Consider the following 24,593-nt stretch of genomic DNA (forward strand, 5'->3'; position numbering starts at 1 on the left):
AAGTTTGAAACTCAGGGTTATGTAGATGCTGATTTTGTTGGTAATATTGATAGTAGAAAGAGTACTACTGGGTTTGTTTTTACTCTGAGTGGTACAGCTATATCATGAGCTTCAAATTTGCAAAAGATTGTCACTTTGTCTACTACAGAAGCTGAGTATGTTGCAGCAACTGAAGCTGGAAAGGAGATGATTTGGCTACATGGTTTCTTAGATGAATTGGGTAAGAAGCAAGAGATGGGCATTTATTCTACACAGTGACAGTCAGAGTGCAATCTTTCTTGCCAAAAATTCGGCTTTTCATTCAAAGTCGAAGCACATACAAACAAAATACCACTTTATTCGTTATCTTGTTGAAGATAAGCTGGTAATACTTGAGAAGATTTGTGGATCTAAGAACCCGACAGACATGTTGATTAAGGGTGTCACTATTGAGAAGTTGAAGCTGTGCGCAGCTTCAATTGGTCTTCTAGCTTGAGGACAGGAGGATGAGTTGCAGGGATGAGGGATTGTGTTATGGAGGATTGTGGTTGATGTTTGCAGCTTGTGAGCCCTTAAGGGCTAAGGTGGAGCTGATGGAGGAGTTTGCTAGTATAGCTTGATCAATTCAGGCCAAGGTGGAGATTTGTTGAAGTGGGCCCGTGTGTGGCTTGAATTGCCACAAGCCCAAATCAAGTCTAAGTCACCTTATTGACCAAATCCTATTTGTAATAGGAAACCTCTTCTGCCGACTTTAATATATATATATATATATATTTATTTATTTATATATATTGTATTAAGTGCAGCCGTGTGATTTGAGAGAAATTCCAATTAACCTAGTGAGCAGCCGCATGAGAGAAAAATACACACAAAGAAGTCAGCAAGGATGAAAGGATGACTATGAGGATTTGTAGAAGTTGCTGCAGAGAGAGGATGAAACTAGAAGAGTTACGATGAGGATTTGTAGAAGTTGCTGCAGAGAAAGGATGAAATGCAACACTGATTTTGTGAGCAACTAAGAAGTCAGCAAGGGAAGAACCAGGAGTATGCTGAAGGCTTTCTTACTACAATAGGTACAATCCATCAATTGCCTTTCCCACCCCAATCGTTTTCCAAGATAAAAGGTCCTAGACAAAAAAATAAGCAGAAAGGAAAACAAGGCAGTATGGTTGAGATTGAGTAATTGTACTAACAGATAAAAGGTTAAAGGTGAAAGATGGGACACAAATGACATTTTTGAGAGTGAGAGAGGAAGATAGAACAACAATTTTAATGTAAGTCACTTGTGCTGATTCCCCATTAGGCAATTGAACCAAAGATTGCATAGTAGCAGTAATTGTGGTTAACAAGTCAATAGAACAAACAAAATGGTCAGTAGCATCAATGTCTAACACCCAAGTATGCCTACCATAAGCCCTTCTATTGACTACTTGTGTAGAAAAAACACTGTGAGAGAAATCAATACCTACCATTGTAGTGTTGGAAGAGGATGCCACATTGGCCATTGGAACTTCCTTTGTTTGAGATGTTGCTACAATGGATGAGTTTGAAGCATCAATCAAAGCTAGCAGTTGCTGATATTGATTAGGAGTGAAAGCAGGATGATTGTGCAATAGAGAAGCAAAAGGCAATGACTCTGAAATTTGACCTGAGGACACTTGATGTGCCATTGAGGGTTTGTTCTTGAACTTAAACCCTGGTGGAAACCTATGCAACTTATAGCACTTGTCAAAAGTATGGCCCAATTTTTCACAATGTGTACACAATGGCCTATCCTTCCCTTTATTATTCTGATTGCTTGTTGACTTCAGAAGAGAAGTTTTGAACTTTGGTTGCAAGCACAGTAGACTCAACATGAGTACTAGCACCATTGGTCATGGTCCTTTGCTCTTCTTCTTGAATTAACAAGGCATACACCTTATTAAGTGAGGGAAGGGGATCCGTTAACAACACTTGAGTTCTTACTTGGGAAAAAGAATTATTTACACCCATCAAGAACTTCATTACTAACTCTCTAACTTGCAATTCAGTCAATCTCTATTTAACATTGCAAACACACTTGCCACAAGTACAATAAGGGAAAAAAGACTATAACTCTGCAATTGATCCTATAACACTTTAAGCTGAGTAAAGAAATCAATAATGAAAACTTTACCTTGATGCAATTCTGCTATCTGCTTTTGCAAATTGAAGATTCTAGGGCCATTCTTCTTAGAAAATCTATCTCTCAAGTTTGTCCAGATCTCCAAGGCCGTGTCTTCATACACAATGCTAGCCTGAATCTTGGGAGACACTGAGTTTGTCAACCATGTCCCAACCATTTTATCACAACTAATCCAAGCTTGAATGGCTGAAGGAGTTGACACTAATGGAGATGAAAGAGTTAAGGTTCCATCAATGAAACCCAATTTGTTCTTTGTAAGCAAAGCGTTTCTCACAAATCAAGCCCAAGTTGGGTAATTCTCATTCCTTGTTAATGGTTGAGTCACAAGAACAATGCTGGTGCTTTCTCCATGATGAAGAAACAAAGGATCATCCATTGGAGATTCTTATGTTGAAGTGGTAGTCTCAGCAGTAGTTGCAGGAAGAGATGAGTCAGTAGAAGCCACTGTTGAAAAAGGAAAATTCTTTGAATGAAGAAAGGAAAAATTTCAAGAAACGAAGTGTAACTGAAAGAAAAACTTCAAGAAATGAAGTGAAATTGAAGAAAATGTTGAATTGGAAGAACCCTAGATCGAATGAAATTGGGGAAAATCTAGAGCTTCAGCTCTGATACCATATCAAGGAATGGATGAAAAATGATCTCAATTGAATTAATTAGAAAGAATGAGTATAGAAGTTTTATATACAGTGACTGAATCAAGCTAACCACCTAATTGTAAAAACAGAAGGGAAAAACTAACTACACATGTGTCCTTACAGTAATAACTAACTTTCTCACGTGTTATTACTTAAAAAAATTAATTCATCTACTAAACTACAAGTTGCATGTACAAAGAAATTCACTACAAGCTACTGTCGTTTTTTTGCTCTGTTTTGTTCTAACCATAGAGCTTGCTACTCTTATTGCTTATTGCTATGCTCATTGCTATCTTACATTTATTTTTCCCTAGTATGATATTAAAACTAATCTGCTAATCATGTAGACATTAAGTAGTTAAGAGAATCCAAGAGTCAAGATCAATTGAGAAATGGTTTTGAAGAATTTAACAAGTTAAAGATATGTGAAAATAGAAAAGGAAAGAGAGAATTTCATTCAAGAAAAAAATATAAAAGGCAAGAGAGAATTTTGTTCAAGACAAAATTGGAAAAAAAAAAAAAATCCTAAAATGGAAACATTTTGGCCATATCTTTTCATAAGTTTATTCTTAGATTTTCTTGTTGTTAGAATAGGGTTTTATAATCCCTCTAGTGAAACACAATAATTTTGTTAGATTTTACTTTTGTCACAACAATGCCTTTAGTGTATGTGATGTTTTTGATATTTTCTAATGAAGTTATTCTTTTCTAAACTAAATCAATGGATCAATTGATGAATAGAATCAACTAGAGAAAGTTTTACTAATAAAACTTATTTTTAAATCTTCTAATCAGATAATTAATTTATGCGTTTACTTACCTGATTGTGTACTAAAATTGAATTGGTAGAAGATGCTTAACGATACTGGTGAATAAACCTAGACGCCCTAGTAATTTTAATTATTGAATTTTACCAAACTCTTTTTTTGCTAGTTTCAACCATATTCTTCTATATATTATTGGTCATTTTCTCTATGGAACAATAACCTTAGCTACACAACAATTTCTATCTTAAAATTGGATGACATCAAAACACATATTGAGTAAAATTTTTATTAAATTAGTTTATTTAACTAACTAACTTTGCTTGGTGAAAAAGCTTGAGCTCGTTTTGAAATTTAAAAACCAAGCTTGGGTATAAAATTTTGCTTGGTGAGCTCAAGTTTGATATTAAGTAGACCAATCAACTTAAACCCTTTAATGAGTAGTGGTTCCTTCACAACAAATGTCTCCAGCAAACCTTGGCTTACTTAGTTGGGATTTAGTAACATCCAATAAAAATATATTGAGTGACATTGTAGTCTAAGGCTACAATTACTTTTGCAGTGGAAATTTGTCCTTGATAATATTTCTCAAATCTCAAATCGCAACAATGATATTTCTCCAAATGTATTACCAAGATATGAACGGTTACAAATTAGGATCTACTTAAAAGTAGACAAAACAATAATTCCTACTTCTACAATTAATGTATGAGTGGCGGTTTCAGGATTTTTTTCTAGAGGGATTAGTAAGAAGATATGTCTTAGGTTAGTAAGAAGATATATCTTGGGTAAGAAATGAATTTTACAGTCTACATGGTTTCCTTATTACAAATTTGTCTACTATATCTACGCGCAATAGAATAAAAAATAAATTATAAGTTCATTTGACATATTTTTTCTTAATACAATGAATATATTAATTATTGTTATTAAATGAATTTTAATTATTACTACTTAAAATACTTTTATCTATTAGTTTAGGACAATTATACTCTATATTGTATTATCAATGTAAGATTTATATTGTAGACAATTATAACGTACACATTTGTCTAGAATCAATGTAAGATTTACATTGTAGATAATTATACAGTGTACACATTTGTTTAGAAATGATGTAAATCTTACATTGATAGTATAATGTAAACTATGAATTTTCTATTAGTTTATTTCAAATTTGTTAAGATCTAAATGAGATTTTTTGGAAATTTAAGATGAAAAGAAATTTACTTTTGTTGTTGAGTTTTCTATTTAGATTTTAGATAAAATTAATTTGTTGTTGGGCTTTTTTGTGTTTAAAAGGACCAAAATATTGTTAAGAGGATCATATTTAAAATTATTTCAAGTGGGTTTAAAAAAATTTCAGAGTTAAAGTGTTTAAATTTTTATTTTAGGTGAGTCAAATAAAAAAAAATAATATATATATATATATATATATATATATTTTGCCACCTCAGGGGGTTAAACCCCCTGAATTGTACATATGGCGCCGCCACCCTTGCCTCCATATTTGTATGGCAGTACGGATGAGGAAAATATTTTAAGGAGTTCCCTTTTTTTTAAAATAAAAATAAAAATTATGAAGAGTTCCCTTATTTTATACTACTATATGGGAATTAGAAATGTAGGCAATTAATTAACACATAAAAACTATAAGAAACATTCAATTAGGCAACAGATTTCAATTGTTTATACGGCATTCAGAAATAAATTTAATACACACAAATTCCCTCCTTCCCTCCACCCCCACCACCACCCCCCCCCCCCCCCCCCCCCAACGAAGAAACTTAATTTAAACTTTCAAGAAACATTAATGGCTGACACTTTAGGCACATGAACTGGAAACTCATCAATCTCATCCACCCAAGGACTCTTCTCCTTAGCTGGGTCAATGGTCTTTAAAGCACGCCACACAGCACTGTTACACTTGAATCCCGAACCAAAAGCAATCTGCCACGTCCTGTCACCCTTCTTGATCCTCCCTTTAGCCTCAGTGTAAGCCAATTCATACCACAAAGAACTACTAGAAGTATTCCCAAACCTATTAAGAGTCATTCTTGAAGGCTCCATTTGCCAATCCGTGAGCTCCAGGTTTTTCTCCAGCTCATCTAGCACTGCTCTCCCCCCCTGCATGAATGCAAAAATGCTCGAAAGCTAGCTTAAAATCCGGAATGTATGGTTTTATCTTCATTTTAAAGATCTTCCTTCCCACTAAAGTCGCAAAAAATAGTAGTTGTTCAGACATGGGAAGGACTAATGGCCCAAGTGTAGTGATGTTGGTTTTGAGGGCTTCTCCAGCCACTGCCATTAGGTCTTTTGAGAGTGAGACACCAATTCTTTTGGTTTCATCCTCTTTTTGGAACACACAATTGTAACACTTATCATCGGCACCCTTGTGGGTACGTACGGTGTGGATGAGTTGATACTTTGAACGACGACGATCTGAAGAACGATTGGAGAGGAGGATCGCTGCTCCACCCATGCGAAAGAGGCAGTTTGAGACTAGCATTGATCGGTCGTTGCCGAAGTACCAATTGAGAGTTATATTCTCCATGCTCATTACTAGGGCATAAGAGTTAGGGTGCACCTGCAGGAAATTAATTAAGAGGAATGATTAATTAAAATTTTAAACTATATTTATGAAACCCATCGTACGAAAAGGATTATCTCTATTTGAAATAGTTTCATTTCAAAGTCTAAATTAGATATTTGCTTTGGTATGCTATGACAAGTTATTTAACTATTTCTATCTATTTGCCACGTAAAGTTAATTTGGATACAAGCTTAGTTGTAGGTATTAGCTACAAATCTAATTAATATATTTTTTTTGAATTTGAATTTCGATAAATTCACTATTAAATTACATTTTTTTTTCTTATATGCTTTATATTTATAAAATTGTTAGAAGATTAAAATTAATATTTATGTCATCAATCAAATGTTTAAATTTTATATTTTTTTAATTTAAAATTATGCATAAAAAATATGTTTATGAATTAAATAGTAAAATTCATCTATTGACATGAAATTTGACATATGTATTAAGAACGTGAATAATATACAATTCAACAATTAAATTTATAAAAAAAAATATTATTTTTTTAGCAGGACACCAAATTTGATATAATTTTGTGTCATAACTCGCCACATAATAAATTATAATTAATAAAAAAGTGTCAAAGAATCATGTAAAGATACACACTTATCATTCACAATTCACTATTAAGTTGTGACACAAAACTTGGCTAAATTCGGCTTCCCCAGTATTACTCACAGAGAAAGGATGGGAAAAATCAGTATCTATACATAGGCATTTATTCTGAGGGTGATGGGAAGTACTAGTTGTTTAATGAATCTGTTGCGGACCCAACCCTCAGGACTCAGGTACGTACATCTTTCAATTTGTGACACCCACGACCAGCTGGACATGCAGACAAGTGGACCTAGCTATTTCAGGGGTCTACCATTATGTGGCTGGTATCTCTCAGCTGTGATCCCAGACGCATATGAGGTCCTCTCATATTGAGAGAGACAGGCCCACTGCATATAATTAAGTGAGAGTTTTTACTATATGCCTAGTGATCAATACCATTTTTTGATCATAGACAGATGGATCATGGACTTCTAGTATAATAAAAGCATTCACCCAACGACTACTAACAAAAAAGGAGGGCTCTTATTGGTGAGTTACTGATTCAATTGCTAAGAACACATGTTAAAGAGTATTTAACATATTCTATTAACTAATAAATTATTTTAAAAATCTTTTTATAAAAATATAAAATAATGACTAAATTTTTAACAGTTTTTTCAAATTTTCATGAAAAAATTTCTGAAGTGGATGATTAATAAATGTCATCAAAGCATACATTAACATAGCTCTTAAGCGTGAATTTCTTAAGAGTTGGATAAACAAAGAGATTTAAATTTGAAATTTTAAGTTTGTGTGTAATACTATTCAAAAAAAAAAAAAAACATATGGAAGAAAACTTACCTGTAATAGCTGCTTAGCAAGATCTATAGAAATAAGGCCAGCACTACAACCCATACCACCAAGATTATAGCTTAAAATGTTCCCTCTGAGCTTGTAGTGATTCACAATCATGGAGGAGAGGGATGGAGTCGGGTTGAACAAGCTACAATTGACTACAAGAATCCCTATATCCTTAGCCTTCACTCCAGTCTTTGCCAAGAGCTCATCAATGGCTCCGAACATGACAGCTTCAGCCTCCTTCCTTGCCTCGGCCATACAGGGATTGGGCGGGACTCTCAACACGGCCTCAGGCAAGTAGGTCTTTTGGCCCAATCCTGACCTTTCCAGAATCTTCTTTTGAAAAGCCAAGTTCTCCTCCGTGAAAGTCCCAGTTAAAGTAGATCTTTCAATGAAAATCTCCCTCCTACATATTCGAGCCTCTTCAGGCTTGTAACACGCAAAGTTTACTAGGTAAACTTTTCTTGGACGGCTGGTGAAGTAAAAGGTGGCAAGGAAAACCATTACGCATGAGCCTATAGTCACCGAAACAAGATTGAACTTTATTAGGTTGTCCCATAACTGCAAAACATCTTGAACAGTGAGCATAGAAAGATGAGCCGAAGCCATGCCAAGAAGTGGTACAAGCAAGAGGTACATGGCATTGGAGATTAAGTAGTGGTACCCAAGTTTCACATATTTGAGTCTGACGGATAAGAGAAAGTTAGGGAGCTTATTTTTCTTTCTCTCGGGCAGAGTTTGAACCGAAACCGGTACAGTTTCTGGGGTTTGCTTCCTCTCATCTCCCATGGTACCGGTGGTGGGATCAAAATGAAAAATTTTGGTAGCTTTTAGAGAAGAAAGAAGGCAGTTGTATGTGTATTATGGGGGTTGGAAATTTGGATATAAAATGGTAAAATCCAAATCGGAATTCAAGATAAATTAAAGAAAGGTAGACGTACAGCCTAGCTATCTAGGAAACGTGAGAGAGTAATGGCTTGAAAAGATGGGAAAGAAGGTTGAGACTTTAAAGGGGGCGATGAGGCAGAGAGACAAAGACAATGGTGGGAAGGGGGAGGATGCAACTACCCCCAACGAACTTTTAATTGTTAACTTCGGCGGGGCATTGAATTTGCCAACTCATGGGGAAATTAATTAAAGAAGAAAATAGTTGGGGGGTGATTGATAATAATAATAATGACTAGCCCTCATTAGTCATTACACGTGCGTTTGAGTTTAATATAATTTTTTCATTTGAATTTATTTATTGTTAGATGGATTTTTATAAAACTAAAAATTAATATTTGAAATGAAGTATAAACTGCTGGCTCTAATATGTGCTAGTTTTTAGAAAAAAAAAATTGTATCAAATCTACATGAAATATGTTAGATAGAAAGTGTGCGAATTTTTAGAAAAAAACTTATCTTGTAGTTTTTTATTTTATTTTTTATTTTGTTGAATTAAAATTTTAATCTTATTTTTTATTTTTTAAGAATAAAGACTATTTAATTAGATTATGAGTATTTTTAACATTTTTTGAAGCTATAATTACTTTTTTGAATCCTCTTAGAGTATATTTGGATACCACTTATTTTGCTGAAACTGAATAATTATTACTAAAAGTATTATAGATAAAAGTAAAAGTTAATTAAAATATTATAATAAATCTCATAAATAATATAATAAAATATAATAAAATCTATAAATAATAATAAAAATAAATTAAATAATAAAATAATTTTAATTTTAATTTTTCTTCTTAATCCAAACACGAACTTAGTATATAGAGATAACAATCTGAATCCAACCGCACGCTTGGTATATAAAAATAACAATCATTTCATTTCATTTCACCTCACTGTGTTAATTTGTATTCACCTACTTCACCCCTACTAATTGCTACTTTGCCATTCGTAGACTATTCCCACAATGTCGTCACATTTGGTGAACGAGTCAGATGATCAATGGCTGTATTAATATCACATGTTGGGTGAACTACGAGGTCATGAGTCATATTCCTACTTGAACAACACGTATAACACGTATAATAACATTCAATTTATATACATTGCTTTTGTTATTTTCTTTTCCCTTTTCTCGCTGCATACTTAATTTTTTACATCCCCCCCCCCCCCCCCCCCCCTCTCCCTAATTTATTAATCTTCAAACCCAATATTGAAGTCATTTTAACAGGGGAAATATTTAATATTTAACTTTGAATTATGAGCTTTTAATCTCTTTTAGATTCCTTGTTTAATTTTACACTAGCATTTCCCTTAATTAAATACTAAAATGTTATATACAGTGTGCAAAGTTCTTACTTTTGCAGGGTTTTAAAAAGGTTCTTGTAAGCAACCTTATTCCTAAAATATTAGAAAGGTTAAATCTCGGACTTGAACCCACAACTATCACTTTTGGTGATAGTCACATACTATCACACCAAAGATCGACCTCTAATTATTAATTAAAAACTAAAGATTATCTCAATTATACGATCCATGCAATTATAATTATTAACAACAAATCAACAACTCATCATATCATCAAGCAAGATAATAAAAACAATAAAAGCATAAGACACACATATATAGAGGATAATACCTCATAATTTTAGCATAATAATCGTTACAATAAAAGCATAAGGCACATCATTAGAAGGGATGTTAAATATTTATTCGTTGCCCACATTATAAGAGGAGAAAGTAAAATTTTATAAATTTTTTAGAAAATATATGTGTATATTGACATAAATTAAAATCATAATATTATTTTAACTTGGATCCAATGAATTTAAATGAATGTAATTAATTTATTGGGCTATATAGACAAAGAAATTGATTGGGCTTTTTTTTTATTTAGAAAATCCTAGACCAAAAACCTACAAAAATAAAAGTCAAAATACTATTTTAGTCCTTATATTTTAAGATCATAGTAAATTTGGCCCCTACATTTTGAAGCCATAGTCGATTTGGTTTTTGTTATTTTTAACTTACAATTCATTTGATCTCTACTGTTAACTCATTAACGGAAAATACCAACATGACAAATAGTGTGTACAATTGGTGCTATGTGACAATTAAAATTAGCCACATTAATTAAAAAACCAAGTCATCCACGTTAGCAAATTTAATGAAACCAACCATTCTCTCTATTACACATCTAACACTACTTTTTCCTTCTCCATTCTTGCTCATCCAATATTCATCACCCTCCATCACCACCTCCACCATCCCATCCCCTTCAGTTGCCTCTCCTCTTCGATTCTTTTGATCCTTACACTCTTCCTTGTATGGATTAGCACCTGGCCAGTTGTCTTGCTTGACTTGATTGCCGCTTTAATAGCTCCATCAAAGAGAGGCGAGTGCTTTGACAGGGACAAAGCCAGGACTTAGAGTTAGGGGGGTGACTCTACTGCTGTCCTCTGGCTCTGTTGCTGCTTAGCCATTGAGTGTTTTTTTTTTTTTTTTTTTGGTTGGTTGTCTTTCATGTGTAAAATTGGTTTATTGTGCTTAATTTTTTAGCTTTTTTATTGGTAATTTTTTTTTGGGCTAATTGTTTTAGGCTAGTATATTTTGTTATAGATTTTAGATGTATAAATTTTTTTTTATGGCCTTTAAAAGGAGGAAAATGTCAGAGCTACCATTTTTTTTTTATACAAATTACTGATATAGTGAGTGATTATTAGTAAATAAAAAAGTGATGAAAGTGGCCGGCCAAGATCTGAACTAGCAATAATTTGTACCTCAACAATTTGTAAAAGTGTTGTAGAAAATGAGGAAAATTAGTGGAACCATCAAGCTGTTCTCTCTGTTGCTTATCCAACCCTATATCCTTTTTTCCTCCAAACTTAATCCGTGAAACAAGATTATGGGTTTTAGAAGTGCAAACGTTTTGTGACTATTGATAGTAATTGGAAAGTGGAAAAGGATGAAGTCTTTGATTAAGTTTGGAAAGACTTAAGAAAAGAAAAAAGATTGAGTTTTTGCAAAATACTGCACCCTTTTTGGGTGTATCTCTCTCCTTAAAATTTCAATTGACTTATGGCCATATGGGCTGGAACCGTGACTTAAATATCTACAACTTTCCAGTTTTAAATTTTTCAAAATTCACACCTTTTGAATGCCGAAATTAACTCACAAGCTGTTGCTGAAAATCTGGACGAAAATTAAATAGTCAAAAGTTTTATTTTCTTTGTACACTTTGATGTTAGGGTTTTGAGAGAGAGAGAGAGAAGGAGGGGGGGGGCTATGGAAAACGAATCTTGGAGAGAGAAACTTGTGTTTTATTATTCTATCATGGTAGCCTAAGCTCTCTATTAGGGCTAGGGGTTATGTTTCTTTTATATGGTATGATAATTCATTGTGATTCTTTCTAAGATTTTAGACAACAACATATTTGATTGTTCAATTAGATTTCTTTTGATGTATTAGTTTTTCTATGCTTTCGATAATTTCAATCATGTTTTTGTTATTGTTTAGATGAATTTCTAATAGTTTCAAATAGAAATAAAGTTTTTAAAGTGAATGGATTTTTCTGAAAACTATTCTAACCGCATTATTAATCTAAGTTATCATGCGTTATTGAATTGTCTCTGTTCAATTAAATCATAGGTTTTTCGTTATCCAAGAACAATCAATTATGAAATATAGATTCTCTTAGATCACAAAGAATCTTATATCGATATAGGGAAACACTTTGATGCCCTAGTATTTAAAATATTGATTTAAACTAGTCATTATTAAATTGTTAACAATCACCAAGCAAAAAATATTTTTCATCTTTACCAAAAGTGTTGTTTAATTACATTGTCTTTGAATTTACCCAGCTCCTTGTGGTTCAGCCTTGGTACTTCAAGAATTATATTACTATGATCTCCTGCACTTGGTAAAAATTGGTGTTTATAGGTGTTTTGTGGTTGATTTTGATATTGTGGTTTTAGGTTGATTTTGGTTTTGTGTATTTGATTGTTGGCATTGTTTTTATTTATTTTATTTATTTATTTTAAAGATAGACCAGATTTGGTTGAGACGGCTTGAAAATCAAAGTTTTACTTCAATCTTTCAAGGAAAATGTTAGAGATACAAATTTTTTTACAAAACTTTTATAAACTATTGATGTGGGGAGTGAATATTGGTAAATAAAAAAAATGATGTTATTGGAGGGCCCAAATGAGAACCAATAAGAAGTTGGCCACAACAACTGTCTGTAAAAATATTGTATAATAGTTTGTGATTGTAGCATTACTTATCTTTCAATGGTTTGCGGTGGTGGTGGTTGGCGATGAAGTTATTTATTTGTTTTTTTAATAAAAGGTAAGAGTAATTTTAGGTTATTTGAATAAATGATGTGTTAAAGAAAAATATGAGATGTAGGTGTATTGTTAAATATTGTGCTAAAATAGACAAAATAACTTTTTTGTCTGTTAAAATAGTATTTGGATAGAAGATCTAATGCTAGCTTTTTGTGGCAAATTATTAGTAGTTATTACTGGTGGATAAAAAAAGTAATTTTAGTAGTAGATTCAAATTAGAATCATAATATATAACTTACCACCTAGAATATGTTGTGAAACTATTGTGAAAATGTTGTGAATATAGCACTTCTCGTATGTAAAACATATTAAAGTCCCATTTTTTAAATATGAGTCCTATTAACTGGTGCTCTTAGAATATTTGTTAATGTACAATTTTAGAAAAGTTTTGATACTATATTTTATGAAAAATATAAAAAGTTATCATTAAAATCAATTACTTTTTTTCCGGGGAAATTACACTTTACCACCCTAAACTATACACCAGATTACACTTTGCATCCTAAACTATTCAAATGCACGCTTTGCATCCTAAACTATTCAAATGCACGCTTTGCACCCTAAACTATCACATTTATGACACTTTGCATCCTAACATTAATTTCACTGTTAAGTTAGACAGAAACTAATGGCATGTGACTTGCACATGATTTTTGCTTAAGTGAAACAAAATTAAAAGACAAAAACATCCCTCTTCATAATCAATTAAAACATAAACTTTTCCTTATTTTTTCCAGGTCATTCTCGCTCGCGAATCATTGCTGGAAAGCAAAATATTTTTGAACATAATCAACTTTTCTTATAAAATGCTCACTACGCATAATCGTGTACTAGAAATATCTTGGTGTGTCATAAGTTCTGCAAGAATGAATCTGATTATCATATACAAAATGGTAAAGACTACATCATATACCAGGTGTAGACTCAAAATCAGTTTGATAAAATCATACAAATACTCGTATGCACCAGGGTAACAAAAAGACATTCTATAATTGCAGCTTTTTTCTGTTGTTCCTTTTAAAATGAAAAATCACATGCTAGATATACTATTACTATGGGTTATATATAGTATATTGTATACTCTCTCCGTCCCACTTTGTTTGTCCTCTATTCCATTTTGGGATGTCCCAAAATATTGTCCTATTTCTAAAAATAAAAGTCATTAATTTACTAATGTTCCTATTATACCACTATTAATTTATTAATTTAATTTTTTGATAAATTTATTTAATGGTAGTTTTGGCAACTTATACATTTTTAAAAGGTAGACAAGACAATAAATGATGTTCCCTTAAAAAGTTTGACTTTTCAAACAGGACAAACAAAGTGGGACGGAGGGAGTATATTTTGTTTCGCGAAAATCATTGGATCTGTACCTGTAACTTTGTACGCATGCGAAAGAGGAGCTGGAAAAAATAAAAATAAAAATGCAATAAGCTTTTGTTTTTAATTGTTTATGAAGAGGGTGTTTTTGTCTTTAAACAATGTGTTATTTAAGCAAAAATCATGTGCAAGTCATGTGCTATTAATTTCCGTCTAACTTAATAGTAAAATTAACATCGGGGTGCAAAGTGTAATAAGTGTGATAGTTTAGGGTGAAAAGTGTGCATTCAAGTAGTTTATGGTGCAAAGTGTAATCTGGTGTATAGTTAGGGATGGTAAAGTGTAATTTCTCCCTTTTTTTCCTCAAAAAAAATTTCTAAAAATATTTCGTAAATCAATTCCTTTTCTCTTTTCCTTTAAATATAGTTATACATTTTTATCAAAGTTTAAATTAGTACGACGAATGAGTCAACAAATTTAATCAATCTCAAATAGACACTCAAGAAAAAAAGACAATAAAATTTTCAGACATTTATGTGTATATGCTGACAACTACATGGCAATTATGGAATGCTAGTCGCAGACTTACGCGATACACGGGAAAATTTAATATGGTTATTTTTTATTAGATAATTATTGAATTAATATATAAGATTGTATATTTTTAAAAGTTCAATATGTGTTATTTGAAATTATGTTTTAAATTAGAAGTTTTTGTAGTCAGGTATTATATATAGTGAGATATGTATGAAAACACAATCCAATAATTTTTTTTTTTTTTAAATTGACAGTGTGAGAACTATTAGCCCAAGTTGTAACTAAGTATACTTTGTTTATGACTATACAGATATATGCAATTCAACTCTTATAGGTATATTTTTCTCCAAAACATAGATCCACATCTCTTTCTTCCTCACAATTGAAACTAAGTGAAAAAGTAAATAAAGATAACTATACCATAGATCATTATCAATAAATCATATATCATAAAGTGGAAAAATAAAATAAAATAAAATGCAAAAAGAAATAAGAAAAAATTCCTTAAGTATCTATACATAAAAACATTAATAGCTTAATGATGCTCTAGAGTAAGTTATATTTTATCTTATTATCTTTTTGGCATTTTCAGTAAAAATGATCAACTAAGCAAAGTAAAAGCTTACCAAGAAAGTTCAAATTAACTAAAAATTTGATGGTGGAGATGCTAATTATTTGTAGTAAATTGACCAAAATAAAAATATAAAAAAAAGTCTATGAACTTATAGCAAAATGTTCTCTATACAAAATTCCGGTAGAAGGAGACTAATAGGCCCTCCATTTTCCTCAAGACATAGGGGATTATAAAAGACCATGCATCATTTGCCTACCCTTTTCTCTTTCTCAAATTCACACTACCAAAGAAGTTTCGAAGTTAAAAATATTGTGAATACATTTCTGTTTAGTGAAAGTCCATTGGTAGGCACATTCAAATTTGTAGCCATGTATAAACTCAAATTTCTATTTAAAAAAAAAAAACTACATATTAACCCAAACCAAAATTCAACCAAATCTATAAGAGTGATTTGTGATGGGAAATTTGAAAAATACAGCACAAAAAAATTAAATAAAAAAAAAACCATCAACCTAAATTAGAGTTATAAGAAAAAACAAAAGTCAAGAGAGAGAGAGAGAGAGAGAGAGAGCTCACAATTTTTGTGTAGAAAAAAATGGATTGAATGGAATAAGTGATATCAAATTTATACAAAATAAGATGTAGAGAAAAAGAGTCAAAATATAAAAAGAGGAAATGATGAAGGAAGTTTAACGGTAAAATAAAGAGTAGGGAGATAAAGAGGTAAAGAGGAAGGGGAAAGGTTGGAGGAAGAGAAGAAGAATTATTTATTTATTTAATTTTTTTAGAATATGAAGATGAAAAGTTTAAATATTCAATTTTAACAATCACTTGAAATTAGAAAGAAGAAAACCAAAATTTGAAATAAATTTGGGTAGTTGAATATAATCAAATATTTGCATCTAATAAATAGTCAAACATGTGCATATATCCACTAAAAAGATAATAAATTATTCAATTTTAACAATTACTTGAAATTAGAAAGAAGAAAATCAAAAGTTGAAATCAATTTGGGTAGCTGAATAGTTAAATATTTGCATTTAAAACAAATGAATAGTAACATGTTAAATAGTAATGGAGTGCATTAACAGGTTTTTCCATGAACTATATGTGATTATTTTATATAAAATAAAATAGAAAAATCATAAAGGAGTTTTTTTTTTTTTTTTAAGTATGACTTGGCTGATGAGGTGGCTCAATAGGAGTATAGCAATATTAAATTCTACGTCCTAGCTTTTAGAGAGAGAGAGAGAGATATATATATAGATGAAAACTATGTGAATGGAGAGCAGAACAACAGCCACACACTTTACCCCAATTAGCTTTAAGTATCAACTTGTGATCAATTTGCATTATGTATCATCTTGTGATTGAATTATATTTATATATGGATAATTACTAGTATTTAATGAAGAATAAACCAAGGGAAAAGAAGAAATAAGTATTTTTTTTTTTACGAATTTTTATATTTTTCATAAAAATAATGTTAAAACCTTTTAAAATTGGTTTATTAACAATTGGGAACCTATTAACATAACTCGTATACCAATCATTGCTTATCATGTGTATAACTAGTCTCAAAATGTGTGATCAAATGTGTGGTAGAGTTTTTAATAGAGAAATGTTAATACCACAAAAAATATTACAATTTTTATCATAATTTGCCATGCGGAGCGATCGACATGTACAAATAACAGTTAAGAATTAATTTAAGCTATGGCCCCTTTTGACCTTAAAGAAAAAGTCACACTCCCTCAGTTTAGGATATCGTGTCCAATAGTCCAGGTTTGAGGCATTTTTGACCAACTTTATACATTCAACAAACTTTAACCATTCCTCTCTTAAATGCTCAAGCTTCCAACCAAATTCCCACCAAAAGCCACATCCTATAGCTGCGAGTAAGGCAACGTTTTTGCGGGACCTACAAGAAACTTTCCAGAAGTGGTTAGAAATGGTGGACAAGAAATTTTCCACGTGTAATTCTTGAGACCTTTAGGTAAAGGGAGCGGGTTACATCCAGTGTCTAATAATATTGAATTTGTTATAATTGTGATACGTGTTCATTTTTAGCCATGCATCACTATATTTATGAGTCCAGTGCATTAGATGCTCTAGATGTAATTTGCTCACTCCCTCAAAAAACATTAAAAAAAAAAAAAACATAAAAAAATTGCCCCTTGCTATATTGAAATTTGGTCCTTTTTGCCCAGAAATTTTGACGCGTAGTTATTTTGTGGATAAAGTTTGACCTACAAATAAGTAATGACTACAATTTTACAAAATGTATTTTTATTGGATATGAATTTTGATAAATCTATCATTAATTTACATTTTTTTTTCTTATGTCCTCCGTTCATGCAAAATTTTTAAAAGATAAAAAATTAATAATTATGTCTTCAATTAAAATTTTAAATTTCAAGTTTTTTATAGTTTACTATTTTGCATAAAAATAAGTTTATAAATCAAATAGAAAATAATATCTAATTAACACGAAATTTGACATGCATGTTAAAAACATAAATATCATGCAATCTAATGGTTATATTTTTTAAAATGTGTAGAGATATTAAGTTTTTTAGTGAGATTTTTAGTTATTGGCTACATCAAAGTTTGTAACCAAACTTTGTCAGCATTTTTTCATACTCGTTTTTTATTTTTATTTTCTTGAGTAGTATTTTGTCATACTAATTTGAGTGTTGAGACAGCCCATACAAATCAGAAAGAAAAGCATTCAAAATACAAGGGGTAGGGGAATTGAGGTACATAAAATCAGGGACTTGGGAGTAACCTAATCTAGCTAGAGCATCGGTGCACCGATTAGCTTCACGATTGCAATGGGACACTTTGACTTGAGGAAATTGGGAGATGAGAAGCCTGCAGTCAGCCACAATAGTAGCATTATCAGTCTTCAAGGTTTCGGCATTACACATCAAATCAGCAACTACTTTTGCGTCCAAATCAATTTCAAGAGAACTAATTTGCATATTCAAACACATGTTGAGTCCATCCCTAAGAGCCCATAGCTCCGCAACAAAGCTAGTGGCTATCCCAATCTTCCTTGTAAAGGCTTTAATCCAGGTACCCAACTCATTATGAAGAATGCCGCCTCCACTAGCCATACCTAGGTTATCTAATGAAGAGCCATCCGTGTTCAGCTTATACCAACTCCTATTTGGTCTTTCCCATCGAATATTCCTTTCAATCCGTGGCTGTTTAGTTATGGTATTCTGAGCAACAAGAGCATACTCCACTGCCCTATGAATAACATCTTTGTGTATGGCTTGACTAGTAGGCATATTCTTAAATACCACCCTATTTCGATGGTTCCATAGAGACCATATTCCAACGGCAAAAATAACACTCCAAGAGATTTGGAGGTGGTTTGAGGCAAAAGTTGTTTTACAATTGCTTTCCAACCAACTACGAAGGTCCAAAGAGAAAAAATCAGAGCTTAAGACCCCTATACTGAGGCTCTGCCAACAATTAGCAGCTACCTGGCAGTCCCTTAACAAATGGATAACAGTATCTGGATGGATGTTGCACATCGGGCGGACCGTGTCCACTTGCAGCCCTCTAGAAGCTAGTCTTTCTCGAGTTGCTATGCTGTTATGAAAACACATCCAAATAAAGGATTGAATCCTTGGCAGCACCTTTAGCTTTCATATCCATTTACCATTAAAAAATTGAGGAGCTTCCCCATTGGCAAGGATATAAGCAAAGCTGAGATTAAAATTCCCATTGGTTGTTGTATTCCAAATGATTCTGTCTTCCTCATTAGCAAAATGAGAATGAGGCATCGCCTGAATTTCTAGGAAAATTTTTGGAGGAAGAATTAGAGAAAGCTTTCCCCAATCCCAGCCATCAAGTGAAGCAAGATCTTTAACCTTGATCTCTTTCTCTTCCCTCGTAAGAGGGCCGTGAATAATAGACCTGAGAGGGCCATTCGAAGTCCAAGAGTCATACCAAAACCTCAAGTTGCTATCTCGGCCAAGACTCCATCTCATACCCCTCTTGAAAACATCTATTCCTTTTTTCATTGCCTTCCAAATTCGAGAGCTAGGGAGAGATTTTTCATTACTAGAAGGCATTCTTCTTTGGGTCATGTATTTTTTCCTTAAAACTCGGGCCCAAAGCGAGTCTTTTTCTGAATGGAACCTCCAATTCAGCTTTGAAAGACAGGCCAAATTTCTTCCTTTGGCAGTTTGGAGGCCAAGGCCACCCTTATCCAATGGTTGGGTAATTTTTTCCCATCCAACCCAATGCATTCTTCTCTTCAGTTCACTAGATCCCCATAAAAAGTTCCTATTGAGTCTATCCAAATTTTCCAAAATTCTACTAGGAAGAAAAGTGGTTTGCATCACATAAGAGGGAATAGCAGAAGTAGTTGCTTGGATGAGCACTTTATGGCCAACAAATGACAATAGGTTGGCTTTCCAGCCAGCAAGTTTCTAGTTAACACAGTCAAGAATGAAATTCAAGTCCTAGTTCAATGCTCTGGCATGCCTGAGAGGAAAGCCAAGGTAGGAACCCAGCTTGGGAGTAGAGTTAAAGCCAAGGATCTCGCAAAAATCAGCCTTTTGCTCTCTGCTAACGTTGGGAGAGAAAAACACTTTAGATTTGGCAGAGTTAATTTTCTAATCCGAGATCATACCGAACTCCTTAATTGCATCCCTAACACTTTCACAGTTCAGAGAATTAGCCTTTGCAAAAAGAAGGAGGTCATCAGCAAAGAAAAGGTGGGAGAATGCCCAGCAACTAGCAGAAGCTTTTACCGGGTTCAAGAGGTTGTTAGAACATTTGGCATCACTAATTCTGCCAAGCACTTCCATACAAAGAATGAACAGGTAGGGAGAAAGGGAATCCCCTTGCCGAATACCCCCGAATGGGAGAAAAGGATTAAGCACACCCCCATTAAAGAGTATGGAGGTAGAGACTGTAGAAACACAACTCATTATGAGCTGGATAAGGTTAGGCGAGAAATTGGCTGCAACGAGCACTTCCTTGATGAAGGACTAGTCCAATTTATCGTATGCTTTTTCTAGGTCGATCTTAATAACCATGTATCCCACATTACTTTTTTTCTTGTTGATAGTATGAATTAGCTCCTGTACAATAATGACATTATCCACACCTTTTCTACTCAGAACAAAGGCTGCTTGATATGGCGAGATGAGCTTTTCAAGGAGCGGTCTAATTCTGGCTACAATAATTTTAGTTATTATCTTATAGACAGAATTACAGAGACTAATAGGTTTGAAATTCCCAATGGATTCCGGACCCTTAATTTTGGGAATGAGAGCAATATGTGTTTGATTCAATTCCGAAGGAATCTTTCTATCACTAAAGATTTTCTTAATCTCTTCTGACACTGATCTGCCAACAACCAACCAGAATCATTGAAAAAATCCTGCATGCAACCCATCAAGCCTAGGGGATTTGAAAGCCTTTAGAGACCACAAAGCATTTTTAATTTCCTCATCAGTCACTGGTAAGGAGATGTTGTGACTTTCAAAGGAGGATAATTAGGGAGAGGTTATATCAATAGAGGGAGAAGAGAGAGGTGAGGACAGGAGTTCAGTTGAGAAGAGCTTAGAGAAGCTATTTTGAACATGCTCCATAACTGCAGTCAGGTCATTAATCCATTCACCCTGAGAATCTTTTAGATTGAGAATCTTATTATGCTTCCTTCTAATGAGCGTAGAAACATGGTAGAAAGAAGTGTTCCTATCCCCCTGCACCATCTAGTTAACACGAGATTTGAGGGACCATAATTCCTCTTCCTAATTTGTCACATTTACTAGCTCCGCTTGAAGTTGTTTTCCAAGCTTAATGAGGAAGCTTGAGGGTCTCTTTGCCATAGATCGTTGAATCCCACCAAGTTGAGCCAAAATTCTTTTCTTTTTTGCAAAAATGTTCCCGAAGTGGACCCGGTTCCACTCTGAGGCATCCCTTTTGAATTTTGCAATAAAACCATATAGACCAGATTCGGTGGACCAGGCATTTTGAACAATTTTAGGGAATGAGTTATCTGAGAGCCAAAAACTATGAATGAAAGGCCTATTGAGTCTGATACTGGGTTGAGGCTCAAGCTCCATCAATACAGGACAATGGTCTAATGAGCACCTTGGAATATGAGTAACTTGGGCTTCGGGGTAGAGGACACACCAATTTGGATTAGCAAAGAATCTGTTAAGTCTTTCTTGAATGAGAGAGCATAAATCATGTTTGTTTGTCCATGTGTACCTAGGCCCTTGGAAACTGAGGTCGGCCATGTTGCAAGCATCAAGACATTCTTTGAAGATATTAGCTCTGTACAGGTTAATTGGCCTACCACCTAGCTTGTCATCACTAGATAACATTTCATTAAAATCACCAGCAATAACCCAAGGCAAGTTATAAGTGTTTGCAACAGTAGTTAAAGTATTCCAGAGCATACAACTTTCCTTATGTCTCGGACTAGCATACACAACAGTTAGAATCCAGTTGAGAGAAGAAGATCTTACCTTCACAAGTGCGTGGATTTCCTGCTCCGTGCTAGTAAGATTTGTGATATCAACTCTGTCAGGATCCCAAAGAAACCAGAGGCCACCCGCGAAGCCAATTGTGTCAGTGTGAATCGCTCCTTAAAATGGAAGCCTATCTATGATTTCCTTCGCTTTTATCCTTGCCAAGGTGAGTCTCTATAACAATTAGGATAGCTAGGTCGTGGATAGAAATCAGATCACGAACATTGGATTGAAAGGAAGGCTTCAGGGCCCCCCGACAGTTCCAAATAATGATATTCATCATTATTGATTGAACAAAAGAAGGACAGACATCAATGGGTAGCAGAAGCCTCGCCTCCTCCCTCTAATTCCATCCGATCAATTGCATCATCTCCTTGGGGTATCCTCTCCCTGGCATCAGAGTTACACAATGCTAAAACACTCCTAATGTGGGGTGAACCATCTAAATCGGCTTCGTGATATTGGCATTCCCCATCATTAGAGTTGAGATCGAGTTAACTTGTAGTAGCCTTCTCTCCATCGATTGAGGCCTAAGGTCAAATTTGCATGAGATTGGTGTTGGAAATGGTTGCAACAACTTTTTGCATGCTACTACTCTAATCTCCAATCTTTCTTGGCTGTCTGACTTGAACACCCACCATGATTGTTCCTTCAATTGCCATGCCGGATCGGACACTGTTTTTGCTTGGATCGGATTAAATAATCCCATCTCTACTATCACAAAATCTAGAATCTTGAAGATGCTGCCCTCCACTATGATTGCCCATTATCTTGCTGGATTCACTAGAAAACTTGAAGCTTCCACTAGATTTCCATTTACCTTCATTGGTGAGGCCCACAATGGTTTTTTGATGAGGATTTTTAAACTCTTTCGTGTTTCTAGACTCATTTGGTGCTGTGTTGGGCGAGTTGTCCCCACTACTCCTCTTATTGTACCTCGTCCCTTGCTTTTTGCGTGTCACTACAAGCCAAGGGTCATAACCGTTAGTTTCCTATTGTCCTGCTGAGGATTGGCCTCCATTTGCTGATGCGTGTCCATTATCTGTACTATTTGTACTGTCATCCTACACATTCTCATCGTCCTTGCTTGAAGGTACGATATTTTCTAACCTGTCAACCGTTGGGGTTTGAATCATCTAGTGGTAGGCCTCCCGGCGGTGACCAAGTCGGCCACATGAGAAACAAAGATTGCTAATTCCTTTGTAAACCACAGCTTGATGTAAACCGCCGATCAGAATGGTATAGACTAACGGTTTGTTGACATCGACTTGAACACAAAGTCTGGCGTAACGACCTCTGGTCTCCGACGTTGTGTGAGTGTTGATGCGAAGGACTATGCCGATAGCTTGTTCTATTTCCTTGAGAGCTTCTGCATTATAATATTCAATAGGAAGTTTGGGAAGCCTCACCCAAACAGTTACTGAAGCTATATTAGCAGTATCTGGCCTGAAATTAGGGACCCATGGTCTTATGGATAGAAAGTGCTCCCTTATAAACCAGGGGCCTTTCTTCAAAACTGTATCATGGTCTTCTTTACAAGAAAACCAAACGAGGAAGAAGTCGCATTCCAGATCTACATAGTCAGTCCTCCCTATGGGCTTCCACAAAGTATGTAGCTTAGACTGAAGGTAGTTAAACCCCACAGTTTTTCCAAACACCTTGATGATAAGTGCATTTGTCCATAGAGCTCGTATACGTTGTTTAGTTTCTCTAGAGAGGTTGACAACAGCAAAACCTTCTCGGATAACCTCAACTGATGACTCCGATTCCATCTCATTTTCAATATATTCAGAGAAATCAAAATGCCAGGATATAAGCTCTAGGTATTTCACCTATTAGCTTATCCTTGAAGGATAAGCTAGACACATTACCTCCAGGAGGAGTGAAGGAGCTATTCCCTTGCTGTCTGGTTCAGCGAGAGGTTCATTAGAATGGTATTCCTTGACTTTCTTAGTACTACAGCTTAGCTTTGCTGTTTGGGTGTTTTCTATTTTTAAAAAATAATAACTAAAAATTCATAAAATAAGTTACATTTAATTAATCAATATTGCATAAGTCACATAGAATTAAAAGCAATAAGTTTAAGAAAATAATTTAAAGTGATATTGTTTTAATCACAATAAATCATTACAACATTTGTAAAAAAAATGAAAAAATAGAAATTTTTTTGCACTTAAACTGTTCCCATTAAAAAAAAAAAATGTTCCCACTATGACTATGAAGCAAAACCTTATGAAGTTGAAGTCTATTAAAGGATAGTGAGTTTCAATTAACTTAATTGGTAAAGATTTTTGTCATCAAATAAATGATCTAGGGTTTAATCCCTACCTACACCAAATGATTAATTTGTGTTTTTTATTTTTATTTTTTTATGAAAAGATTAATTTATGTCTTGGCCTAATAATGGCAAAGACCAATTATTATAGAATAGACACCCATAAATTTAAAATACTATAGTATTTATAGTACCTGTTTGGATTGCACTGATTCTGGCGTTTGCGTTTCTGTTCTGCGTTTTTTTTTTTTTTTTTTTTTTTTTTTTTTTTTTTTTTTTTTTTGTTCAGCCCGCAATAGTTGACTTGTCAACTGTGAACAATGCACCCTTGCACTATTCATGGGTCTCACAAATTACACTTTTTAGCAACTTTTTCATTAAAAATGGGTCCCACAGCATTATTTACACATTTAAAAATTATTTCGTTACAGTGTTTTCAGTTTTAGCAAAAATAAGTTCAATCCAAATGGACTCATAAAAAAAGAAAAAAGAAAAAGAAAATTAAAGTCTAAGGTTGATGTTGTTACTTTGATTTTGAATGATTGAGAATCATA

The 24,593-nt window shown here is 33.6% G+C and overlaps 1 long non-coding RNA gene and 1 pseudogene across 1 annotated transcript; both read right to left on the reverse strand.

Annotated features, from left to right (window-relative positions):
- Positions 1 to 5,303: 5,303 nt before the first annotated feature.
- LOC126689554 (3-ketoacyl-CoA synthase 11-like) lies at positions 5,304 to 8,548 on the reverse strand (annotated as a pseudogene).
- Positions 8,549 to 16,886: 8,338 nt separating this feature from the next.
- On the reverse strand, positions 16,887 to 23,678 carry LOC126689555 (uncharacterized). The gene is made up of 2 exons (XR_007644554.1): positions 21,762 to 23,678; positions 16,887 to 17,179 (listed from the first exon to the last, which is right to left on the reverse strand). It is a non-coding gene; the product is annotated as an uncharacterized LOC126689555 (long non-coding RNA).
- Positions 23,679 to 24,593: the final 915 nt, after the last annotated feature.

Source organism: Quercus robur, chromosome 6, assembly GCF_932294415.1.
Source record: "Quercus robur chromosome 6, dhQueRobu3.1, whole genome shotgun sequence".
Taxonomy (NCBI): Eukaryota; Viridiplantae; Streptophyta; class Magnoliopsida; order Fagales; family Fagaceae; genus Quercus; species Quercus robur.